This window comes from Sceloporus occidentalis, unplaced genomic scaffold, assembly GCF_023333645.1.
Source record: "Sceloporus occidentalis isolate IW3139 unplaced genomic scaffold, rSceOcc1.0.p SCAF_1, whole genome shotgun sequence".
Classification (NCBI taxonomy): Eukaryota; Metazoa; Chordata; class Lepidosauria; order Squamata; family Phrynosomatidae; genus Sceloporus; species Sceloporus occidentalis.
Window position 1 is genome coordinate 129,696,780 of NW_028316981.1, and position 12,686 is coordinate 129,709,465.

At 39.5% G+C, this 12,686-nt stretch overlaps 1 long non-coding RNA gene across 1 annotated transcript; it reads right to left on the reverse strand.

Annotated features, from left to right (window-relative positions):
- Positions 1-1,484: 1,484 nt before the first annotated feature.
- LOC149322138 (uncharacterized) lies at positions 1,485-11,145 on the reverse strand. The gene is made up of 4 exons (XR_016282131.1): positions 10,973-11,145; positions 4,443-4,493; positions 4,017-4,153; positions 1,485-2,642 (listed from the first exon to the last, which is right to left on the reverse strand). It is a non-coding gene; the product is annotated as an uncharacterized LOC149322138 (long non-coding RNA).
- Between the last annotated feature and the right edge of the window lie 1,541 nt (positions 11,146-12,686).

Sequence of the window (12,686 nt, forward strand, 5' to 3'; positions counted from 1 at the left end):
AACATGAAACAAGTCAAAACCAAAGGAACCGGAAGCATGCTCCGACAGAAGTGTAAAACCGTCATGATCCAATTCTGCCCTCACTTCACATGTGCAGGGATGCTAATTCAAATTCTAAACTACAAAGGGTACATACTCATATGATAATTTCTTTTGCATTCGCACTGCTTTGGCTTTGGGATGGGCACTGTGTTCTTCTGTGGTGTGATAACCATCTACGTATTTGCGTTCATTTCTGAATTGGCCCTACTTTCTTTTCTTTCAAAATTGAGAGACATTCCTCCCACATGATAATGTCCATAGAGGAATCCCCAACAGAAAAATGCTGGGAAGGAATTTTGAGCTGTGAAACTCAAAGACTTAAGCCTCTCCCATCCACTGCCATTTCTCCATTTCCAAACACCTTCTGAAGCAGCTTCTCAAACTGGAAAAATGCCATAGGCCTGTTGCACTCATATGAAGTAAGGAAAACAACTGCTGTGTGAAAGCGTAAGATCATAACAAGGGCAGGGAGAGGTGCTGGGAATACTAAGCTGCTCAGACAGGATGTAACAACAGTTATGGGAAAGGACAGGGTGGATAGGAGGGTTTGGGAAACCACAAAGATCCTCAGCTTCCTTGTCATACCATTACACATTAGAACCTCATCTGGTTCCAATATAAGCAGCATAGTTCAAGCTTGGGAACATTGCTGCCTGGGGATTTGGAGAGCTTTACTTCAAAAGTAACTGTCCCAGGATCTGACCAAGTAGCTTCAGGTAAGAACTTGGGAAAATTACCCCTTGGACTACAACTTCTAGAAGTATCAGAACTGGAGTTGTACATAGTTTTTCCAAGCTCAGAACCAAATACAGGTTTGTGTATTTTTGTTTTTAATTCTGGGAGAGTCTTGTCTATTTCAGATCCAGGTTTCTGTACCTCCAGGAGTGGCCCATTTCCTCACTGCTGAAGTAAGCAATTGTTCTGCTTATGCAGCTTCCAAGTTGGTGTTCTGTTGTCTGGACAGTGAATTGATGTTATGAGACAGGAACAAGAGAGAGGACATGTTGCAGCAGTTTATGGACACAGTTCCCCAATTCCAACTTTAGAAAGTGCTGTTCCTCCTTTCCTTTCCTTTGTTTTACATTCCTGGCTATTATATTGATATAATAATGATGATCCTGGAAAAGAGCTGACCTTGTTTCTTCAGTGCTGAGAGGTTGCGCCATTAACTTCCTGATGTCTTGGCTCTGAAACCCTTTTCCTGTTAATGAAACCTTTCTAGCAAAGCTGTCCTGCTAGGGTGAAGACAGATGTAATTTTTTTAGAGCCCTAACTGAATTTGGTACAAATGAACCTCTTTTTCTCTTGGGGCAACCTCTGCAGACAATTCAATATGAACCAGGGAACGGCCATCACTGAACATACCTGAATTCAACACCATTACAATCTGGCAACTGCATTACAAGTTTTTAAAGAGAGAGTGTGTGTGTGTTGTGTATGTATAAATACATGTGTATGCATCACTTCCATTTTTTAAATAAATGTAAGCAGACAGCTCACTCAAAGGAAGAGAAAAACAAGACTTAATGGCTGAAACAGCCTGTGACTTGCTGGAATGCATCTTTCAATACACCGACTCTTTTTTGCGCTCTTAGTAATGTTTGTGCTCTCGGCTAGTACTATTTCACCAGCAGAATGTGTTTTCATATAATGTCCTTAAGCCACAATCATTCTGTCCAACAGGTAAGGAAGCCGAGGCTCAGAGCAAACAGAAGTGACTGGAATAGTCCAGACACAACACCATGGTTTGCTTTAGCCACCGCCGCCTCCTCCTCCTCCTCCTCTTGAGGAGGAATTCTTGCCTCTTATTCCTCTTTTAGAACAAACCACAATCTTCTGTTTTTCCTGCAAAGGTATGAAGGAATTGCCACATAGCAAAGGAGGAGGGGGAGAGAGAGCAGAGGGGGGAGGTAAGCCTGAGTGTGCATCCAGGTTTTTCGTGGCATGCTAAACCGTCCTTTGGCATTAACTCTAAAGCACTTCCCTGACTCAAGGACACAGAAGCAGTCTGTGGAGTTAATAGAAAATTCAACCCACGTTTGTCATATGCTCAGTTTGATCATCCAGCACTCACTTCCTGTTGATCCAATCAGAACCCAACAGTTATAGGCTTCTGAGGTTGCTGGACTCACAGGACTAACGTTTATTTATTTAGTATCAGCGTCTTTGTAGGAAAATTAAATCCACACAGCAGGTTGCTCCCTGAATGCAGGCGATGGAAAATTTCTCCTCCAGGGTGCTTTTTCTCACTCCTTTGCAACAGCATTGGTTTTCAGGCAGTTTCTGATTGATATCATGGAGGTGACCTCTGCCGGGCTGGTTGCCATCTCCTGTCCACCGCTGTGGTTTTTAAAAACCACGAAGAGCCTTTTGGCACCTTAGGCGGGCTGTGGCCTCATATCTTCTTTCTAAGGCCAGACTGAGAAAGGTGGCCTTCCTTACAAGGAGTTATTAAAACACAACTAGTTGCCTTCCTCATTGTTGTTATTTTTTTCTGGACAGCTCCTGTAAGTAGTGTGAAGCTGAACATTCCTTTAGGCAAAACGAGGCTTTGGCATCAGCAGTGCTTTTGACCTGAACAGGGATGTGATCTAGTGAACCTGAAAAGCAGAATAAAATAAGGAGATTATGAACATCCACTGATGCTTGTGGAGGGAAAAAGAATTCCAGACATAGTAGGTACCTATGCTACATAGCTGTACTGGTTTCATATCATGTTAATTCTTCTGGCTTCATCCTAAGGAATTTGTTGTTGTTGCTGTCATATGCCTTCAGGTTCTGACTTAAAGTTCTGACTTTCAGTGACTCTATCAAAGAGTTTTCTTGGCAACACTGATTCATTGCTCTTGGGCTGAGAACTTGTGATTCCTAAAGGTCATATGAAACTGATATTGCTATATGGTAACATATACACCCAAATTGTTGTCCTACACAGTTTGGCATAGCCACAGATTGCTTTTGCTCAAGCAGTCTAAAAATCTGTACATAGATACCAGTGGAATAACAACAGGCCCATACAGTCTCCTGCAAAATTTAGCTACTCTTAAGGTTTCCGACCTGACTTAGCAAGACTGGGTTGTTAAAAAAAGTTTGTTGCAAGTATTGGCCTAAATATATAGCTGTGGATAGTTTGGGCACACACTTGTATAGTGCACATATATTTCTATGAAGAAGCAAGCTCCACAATGAGTTCTATAATACTTATTACGGGGTATATCTGTGTAGGATTGTAACCTTCATAAACAAATAACAAAAGCTACAGTGACATATGCCGTAATCAACCCCAGTGATGCCAGCTTATTTACTCTGGGTGGCATTGCATTAGGTGGTATCCACTACCATGTTTTCATTGGGCCCAAACAGGTTTGTCTTCCATTTGCAAGTCTCATATTTTTCCTACAGCTTCTTCCATCTTTTTTTCTTTATTTTTTCTTACCACAGATAACCTACTCAGAAGGAAAAAATATAATATTTGCACACTTTCCTATGAGTGTGTAAAAATTATAAGCTCTAAGAACTTTCTCTGTAGCTCACTGTCTTTCACAAACACACTTGGTGGGAATGCAAGAGAAGGCTGCTCATTAACTTTGGAACTTCCTTCCTAGGGAAGTTGATGGGCTCTTCTTTTGCTGTCTTTTTGGCAGCAGGTTAATACCTCTCTATTCCAGCAACCTTTGGGAATTGGTTGTTAATAAGAGGAGGACTTTTTATAGTGCTGTACTAATTTTAATCTTGCTTTAAAGTAAGATTTTTAATGGCTTTAATTCTGCTGTTAGTTAAATACTGTTTTAATCAGTTTTGGTATGTTTTAACTATTTGTGTTTTCACTGTATTTTTCTGTCTTTTGTGAGCTACCTTGAGTCCAACCCTTGGAAAAAGATGAAATATAAATAAAGTGATGGATGCGATATAGTGAATAGTACCCAGGACTCTTCATCTGGAAGTAACCCCTTATTCTCCAGCTATACACTTACCAGGATATGAATGTTTTAAAGGCTGTGAATTTTCCATCTGTCAGTGTCACTACGATGTCATGCATTTATTATTCCTTTTTCGCTTAATTCTGGTCATGCTGTCACCTGCAGGCACCAGCACCTAAGTTTTAGTTTCCCTAAACACAACACAAAACATGAATCACTGAAACATAGTACAATATACCTGCCTTATAAGAGAATTTCTTTGCAGCCCACCATGCCTTTTGAAGGAGTTCTGTATAATATTTGTAAATCACAGTAGTTTTATACCATTAACAGCACACAACCCTATCACTCTTTATCTCGTAATATCTTATGGGGGCTTATTAGCAACGGCTGCATTGTAAAAAAATCTGATCCACTGGCACTGTCTCCATTGCAAAGATAACTGAAATCATTGAGACTGCTGTGAACATTTTGGATTACCTTGTGGAGGAATCTGATCCAACTTCCTGCTTGCTTTCCTCTGTTGTTTCTCTGAAAGATGGAAAACAAAGGGAATCAGTTCATATTGATGCATGTTCCAAGGCAGGAACTAGCAGCCGAAAAGCCTTCATTCAGACTGGGTACCAGATGGCTATCTCCCCTTTATCCCACAACAAATTAACATTTGAGCACAGCTGACATCTCTCTGAAGCAGGGCTTGGGGAGTGGGCGTCACTCATTAGTTGTCTCTAATTAATTTATTTTTCCAATAATGAAGGCACAGCAAAATTACATTATGGTTCTAACTTGATGACAAATACTTTCATTTGTATTGCAGTACAACTGCAATGTTTTAGAAATGGAGAAATAAAGAGTTACTTTTTTCAAAATTGCACCTATGATGATATTTAAATTTTGTGTCTCAGTACTAGAATGGCAACTAATTACTTAAAAATGTTTTTCCAAACTCTGTTGTGAGGTTAGTGTAAAAAAATAGAGTTTACTTGTTAAACAAAGCCCTATGGTACAGGATTACTGTGGTTTCTTTTTCTAATTAAAGAAAAATTAAGCTAGTGGATAAGAATGTAATGTATGAAGCTATATGTCAAGTCCTATTCACCTGTCCTGGGTTTGTAAAGCTCAATTTTAAATCTCTGAAAACCTTGGCCAACTACAGTTTGTTTTCCCATAACCGCTGGGAGGTGTTGTTATTGTGTGCCTTCAAGTCATTTCTGACTTACAGTGACTCTAAGGCAAACCTATCATGTGGCTTTCTTGACAAGATTTGTTCAGAGGAGATTTGGCATTGCCTTCCACCCAGAGGGTTTCCATGGCTGAGCAGAGATTTGAACTCTGCTCTCCCCGTATCCTAGCCCAACACTAAAATTATTACACTATGGTGGTTTATGTGTTGGACTAGGACACTGGGAGATAAAGGTTTGAATTCCCACTCAGCCATGAAAACCCACTGGGTGACCTTGGGCAAGTCATACTCTGTCAGCCTCAGAAGGGCAAAAAAAAAAAAAGTAACCCACCAAAACACTATGAACAAATTCTGCCAAGAAAACCCTGTGACAGACTTGCTTTAGGGTCATTATAAGTCAGAAATGACTTTGAAGGTACACAACAGCTACTATTCTAATTGGGAATATCCATGGCATTCAGGGTATTATGAAGTGTTTGGCATAAAATTAGAGGTAGACTTACCTGGTGCAAAATCAAAGTCAGCATTGGCCACACTGAGGCCCTGGCTAAGCTCTTATAGTCCTAGAATGTAGCACCTAAGCAGTCACAAGTTTAATGCTAAGGACCACTGTTTGAGATGACCTAACACTCTTTTGCGAAAGTCAGCATGGTGTCATGGTTTGGGTGTTGACTAGAATGCAGGAGATCAGAATTCAAATCCTCGCTTGACCACGGAGACCCACTGTGTAACCTTGGGCAATGCAGTGCTAAATCTTTGTGCAGGAATGCATTGAACCCCATCCTGGTCTATAGATGAAGTGCTAGCACAAAGAGATGTCTTTTAGATTTATACTTTGAATTCAGGTACTCTTGTAGGCTTGATTCAATAACAGCTGTAACAGTATACAGCTGACCTTCCATATCCATGGATTCAACCATCCACAGCCCCTCAGTTTCCTTTGCAATGTTTAATCTGTCCAGCAGCCGCTACATATCAAGGAATGTGGTAGTTACAGCAGAGGGTTTGTTTGGAATCACCTATGCATGTAATAGGTTGTTAGCTGTTATAAATTTTGGGTATTTACACTGAATTGTTTTGGATTGCAGTATCTTGTGCATTTAACTACAGAGGAATATCTTGTTTCTGGAATTCCAAAATCTGAAATATTCCAAAAGTCAGCTTTTCCCCATGGGTGGTTGAGATAGCAATACCTTTTCTTTCTGATGGCACAGTGTACCCAAACTTTGTTTCATGCAAAAAATAATTTTTAGTATTGTTTAACATTACCTTCAGGCTACATGTATAAGGTACGTATGAAAAATAAATGAATTTTGTATTTTGACTTGGGTCCCATCTCGAAAATACCTCATTATGTATGCACATGCAAATATAAATATTCCAAAATCCAAAAATATCCAAAATCCAAAATATCTCTGGTCCCAAGCATTTCAGACAAGAGAGACTCAACCTGTAGTGATTTGGGCACATGAAGTTCTGAAAAGTTGAAATTGCCTCTGAAAAAGACTTGAAATGGTTGTGCAAACCCAGGAACTGACCATATAGCTGCATATGATTTATAGCCTGACAGTCATTAGTAATTGTTTGCTGGACTTTTGAATACGTTCTTTGTTATCATTGGTTGTTTTTCACTCTTACAACAACTACTGGAGCCTACAACTAGAGCTTCTTTACTTGTACAAGTTTGTCTTTATGTTGCACATTTTTACATTTGTTATTTATCTCATTTAGTGCCTTGCCATATATGTGTTGCAACTTTTAGTTATGCTGTATATTATTTTTCATGTTGTATGTTCAGTATGATATTCTGCTTCTGTATATATTTCCCATTTTTATTGTTCATAATTGCTATAAATATCACATTTATAGTCCATTTCTCTATTTTCATATTTGCTATAAATATCATATTTATTGGTTATTGGTATTTGTTATATATTTATTTTGTTTTTGGTCTTGTATGTTTTTTGCACATGAGATCTTTATAATTTGTTGTTCCACATGGTTGAACAAACAAACACAAGCCACCCTTAACTTTAAAGTCAAACATGCAAGTTTTATGTAGACATTAGATAGAATCAAGCCTTGTCCAAGACACTTTGTTGCCTGAGGCAGTGCAGCAAATAACAGCCACCACAACCCCACTAGTGCTGCCAGGTTTTCTCACCCAGATAAGGGTGGATCTTATTGAAAGCTACACAGAAAATCACATAGACACCACTTTAGCATTGCCAAACAAATACCACCATCATCATTAGTAACAGTAGTTGTTCTTCTTGTCATTGTTGTTCTCATCATCATCCTGTTTTCGACCAGGCAGGGCTATTAGCTGCCCTTCCATTACATGCAAAATCTGCTGTCAGTGGTAACCATTTTACATCCCAATGATAAGACTGACCCCAAGCCTAGTAAGAAACTAGTTTCATATCTTTTAAAAACTTAACATGTTCAAGACTGAGGAAAGAAAGGGCAACCATCTTTTGATACGGACCATTCAGTATGTTTATATCCCAAAACTGCTAAATGTCAGAGTTTATAAAAAGCCAACTGAGAATAAACAGAGGTTTAATTTTTCTATGTCAATTCAAATTAATCATTGCCGAAAGAATATTTAACATTTACCTCCAGAATGAATCTTTGATAGGAATGTAGAAATTATCTTACAACAGGCAGTTTGGAATATTTAAGGCTGAATGAGCAGCAATTAACTATATAAACAGGAAGGAAGGGCGGAGAGTTAGTTTTGCTTTCCAGATGACATTTAAGCCCATACCCATAATAAGCAGGACTGATTTTGCTTGCTAGGCTACCTCCCAAAATGGAGTTTGCACTTTTTAAAGTGCTGGCCAAATCTTCTGATCTTTGCCTTTCTCTTGCTCGTCTCTTTATATTCTTTTTATTTGCTGCTGCAATTTTTAAATTTTTATTTTAAAAAAAGTGATTATCTTTTTCAAATACTACACTAAAAGTCTCTCGTACCCTTCTGTTGGGTTTCAGCTCTCATTTTGTGTATATACTTAGCTCTTAATCTGGTTTGTTTGTTTCATTAATTAGTTATTAATTTTGTCCTTTAGTGTCCACAAATTGCTAGGTTGTCCCAGGGATGATTGGACAGATTTTCCAAAAGTAATTGTTTGAGGAGGGCTGCCCATCTGGAGCAGGTATGTAAGAGACTAATTGGAGAGGCTGGTTGACCTTACTTGGTTGGTTTGTTTCCAACATTTCTACTAACTAGGGATACGATGTGACCCCAACATTTGGTCCAGAACTCAATTTAGCATCTCAGTTTAGCATTTCAGAAAATGGTCCACTTCAGGTCAGGCTCATTTGGAACCACTGTGTTTGACTTGGTTCCCAACACAAGCTGAGATTCAGGAAACTAAAGATTCCTGTATACCTCCCATTTGGCTCTGCAAGTCCCAAAACCACAATAGTTTTTGTTCTCTTCTTTGGAATGGGATGAAGTTTGCAGGCATACTAGCCTATTAGTGAACATTTCACCTGCCAAATTACTGAAAAGCAGGTGCACACATTTCGGGTTCTTTCAATGTTTTTATTTTCTCAAAAAAAAAAAAAAAATTAACTGCCAATGACTTATTTATTCCTCTGGTGAATATCCACATATCAAACATTTTCACCATTTGGAGCCATGGAGAAGAAGATCTAGCTGTGTTTCTGAACCATCTGAACAACATCCATCCTAACATCCAATTCACAATGGAAAAAGGAAAGGAACGAACACTGCCTTTCTTGGATGTCCTAGTTATCTGCAAACCGAACCAACATTTGGGCCACACAGTGTACAGAAAACCTACACACAGAGACAGATACCTGCACAAGAACTCCAACCATCACCCAGGACAAAAAAGAAGCACAATAAAAACACTGGTAAACCGGGCAAAACGCATCTGCGAACCCCACTTCTTGGAAGATGAACTGAAGCACCTAGACTGGGCTCTACAGGCAAATGGTTATTCCGGCTCAGACATCAGAAGGGCTGCCAGACCCAGAAAAACCCGGAGGAGTGAAGACAAGCAGCCACCCAAAGGGAAGATATTTTTACCATACATCAAAAGAATCACAGACAGAATAGGGAAACTGGTGAAGAAGCACAACTTTCAAATGGTTTACAAACCAACCAAGAAAATCCAACAAATGCTGCACTCCTCGGAGGACAAAAGAGACCCTCTCACAGCCGCAGGAGTTTACTGCATACCATGCAGCTGTGGACAAGTCTACATAGGGACCACCAAACACAGTGTGCAAACAAGAATCAAGGAAAACGAGAGACACTGCAGACTGGGTCAGCGGGAAAAATCAGCAGTAGCAGAACATGTTATAAACCATCCTGGGCATAAAATACTGTTTGATAACACTGAAATCCTGGACCATGCCAACAACTTTCAGGTCAGAATGCACAGGGAAGCCACTTAAATCCATAAACATATTTATAATTTCAACCAGAAAGAAGAAACCCTTAAAGTGAACAAAGGCGCTTTACAGAGTGCCCAAAAAGGGCGCTCTGCCGGTGCCGCTGGTTGCTGCGTCCGGGAACCGCAGTGGACAAACCGCGCAATTCCCGGATGCAGCAAAAAGAACCCGCAAAAAGCGGGTTGTTTTTGCAGCGCGGAAATGACGCCGCAAGTCGCCAGTGGTGCACTCGTGGCATCATTTTCGCCACATGATGTGCGAACACTAAGCATCCATGATGTCAAGATGGCAGTGCCCATGTAGAATGGGTGCCACCATTTTGTACGTGCTCGGTACGTACTAGGGTTAGGGGCATCCGGAAAGGACGCCGAGCACGTACTAGGGTGCCCGTGTGGAACGGGCCAAAGTTTAGCTACCAGTTCTGAAGAACAGCAAAATGAGGACTCAGCAAATGCAAATGAGAAACCACTCAGGGTCAGGAACTTTCCCAGCAAATAGTGATCACCAATTAGCAGACACTAAGCCTCCTTTGCATATCCTCCCACCCTGAGGCCCTGGCATCAAAACAGAACATAAACAGATTAACATGGAAATCATTCCTGCCTACCCAGGGTCACATAGTATATATACATATATCCAGCTCTCTTCTATGCCAACATTGTCTGAAGATGCCAGCCACAGATGCTGGCAAAATGTCAGGAATAAACTCTTCTAGATCATGGCCACATAGCCCAAAAAAACCACAAAAAACTATGGATGCCGGCCATAAAAGCCTTCGACTTCATATCTCACCTCTACTAGGGTGCCAGTCACACTTAGGTTTTTGCAGAAAGAGATTCGCAAACTGGGTTACTTCATAGTGTGAATGGGGCCTAGGTATCCTTTCCAAATGTTCTGCTCAGTCTACAGTTGGAAGCAGCAATACAAGTTTTGCAAGGGAAAAATGAATAATAGCCATTATTGCTTGGCTGTTTTTCATTTTTAATTTCAGCCAGGACCCACACAAAGGCAATGTACTTTGCTGATCAATACTACTTGACTTGAGCCAAAAGAAGCTATGCTTTCATGTGGTGATGGGTAAAGAACAGAGATGGGAACAATCATGCTATACATAGCCCTGTTTTTTTGAAAACCCACAAAATCCTACAAAAAATATTTATATAATTAATAATGCAATTAATGCACAGACCACATCTAACAGGCTCTATTTTAACACCATCATTGTCAGTTTGCGGGAAAAGTGTTGTTGTTTTTCCTCTTCAGACTAATTTTAAATGTCCTTCTATAGTACGATATAACTTTCCTGAATAGTGTGTGGAGTATTAATTTTTATTCTTTTTATGTGCTATTTATTTAGTTCCTTTCTGCTGAAATGACTTCACTAGTAGTACAAACATACCTCAGTTAACAAAGCCTCCTTTCTTTTTACAAAGTCTTTTTTTCTGCCCACCCAACCAGTCCTCTTTTCCTCCTCATCCTCTGTCTAGCTGGAAGGTTGTTTTAACAGCTCTTCAACTGGGAGGGTGGTGAAGGACTGGAGAAACACAGACATTCAATTGTCAGGTTGCAGCAGCATATCTGCAGTAAACATTGCAACAAAATATGAGCTAGGAAAGAAGGGGATACTTCTTAGCCAAACCTACTCTAGTAGTCTCTGCCTGTCTACAATAGGTAAAGTAATAGCACAAGCACTTTTGCAAAGTGAAAAGCAAAACAGAAAGGGGGACATAAATTAGCCTGCTTCACTTGCTACCCCAAGCATGTCTTTAAAAAAATTAAACATAACCACTAGCGCAAATACATTTTTTATTACTAAAACAAATTATAACAACAATTATAATTGAGCTACTAAACTATTACGAATAGTTTACAAAAAAAGTATACAAAAATATAATTGAACTACTAAACTTTTACAAATACTACTGTCTTCCCCTGCCTAACAGAAAAATATATACCACCATTAGCTAGATTTCCATTATATAATATTTGTGCTTCCACGATATACAAACTCTGTGTATTTAACAAAAGCTATAGTTGATTCATATCCCCAGTGTAACTGAAAATATGAAATAAACAATTCCCAATGCCCCAAGCATGCCTTAAAACAACAACAACAACAACACAGATCGATGAGTTTGGCCACCAAAATGGAAATCATAAGAAAAATGGAAGCTGGTGAAAGATGTAGTCATCCTTGAAGTATTTTGGAAGGAGCTTTCAAGTGATTTTTAGAAGGTTCAAAATATTGTTGCTTATTTATGCAAGGCTCACCTGACCTGATTGTTTCATTTCACATGTGTTAGCTTTGAATAAAAACTTCAGTAAAACATGTTGAAGTCCTCTTCCTTTTTTGTGGTATAGGAACTTTCCCTATTGTTTTTATTTTATGTTATTTCTATCTCTGGTGCCAAATTTTCTATTAAAGAATTAATGACCAGGAACACATCTACTTTGTTAACTGAAGCATACCTGTATAGACTTGTGGTTGATTATTTGTCCCTAAACATAAAATAAATGTTCTGTGGAACAAAATACACAGAAAGTGAGATATTGAACATTTCTGAATGGATGACTTCTAAGGCTACTGGTCAAGATGTGTTCAGTTGGAAAAAGCAGTGAGAAAACATAGACTGAAGGCAACATTGTCTGGACATCCCATCCCTTCATAAAATTCTGTGAAAGGAGTAAGATGATCTGGGGGTGATATCCACACTGCAGAAATAAATCAGTTTATCTTACAAAACTACAAATCTTAGGATTCCACAGGACAGAGCCATGACATTTAAAATCGTATCAAACTGCTTTATTTCTGCAGTATGGAAGAGCCCCTGGTGACAAAAACCCTCATTTGGAAGCCTTCATTGTAAAAACAAATGGAAGGAGAGACTAACCTTTCTTGTTTAAAGTCAGTGGTGAATCTAAGGCGCGTTACAGACGCGTATAAAGTACGTGCTCGGCACATACTAGGGTTAGGAAAGGGCATCCCTTCCGGACGCCCTAACCCTAGTACGTGCCGAGCACGTACAAAATGATGGCACCCTATACACATGGGCGCTACCATTGGTACATCACGACCGCGTTGCCTCCAAACAGAGCGGTGTGGAAGTGACATA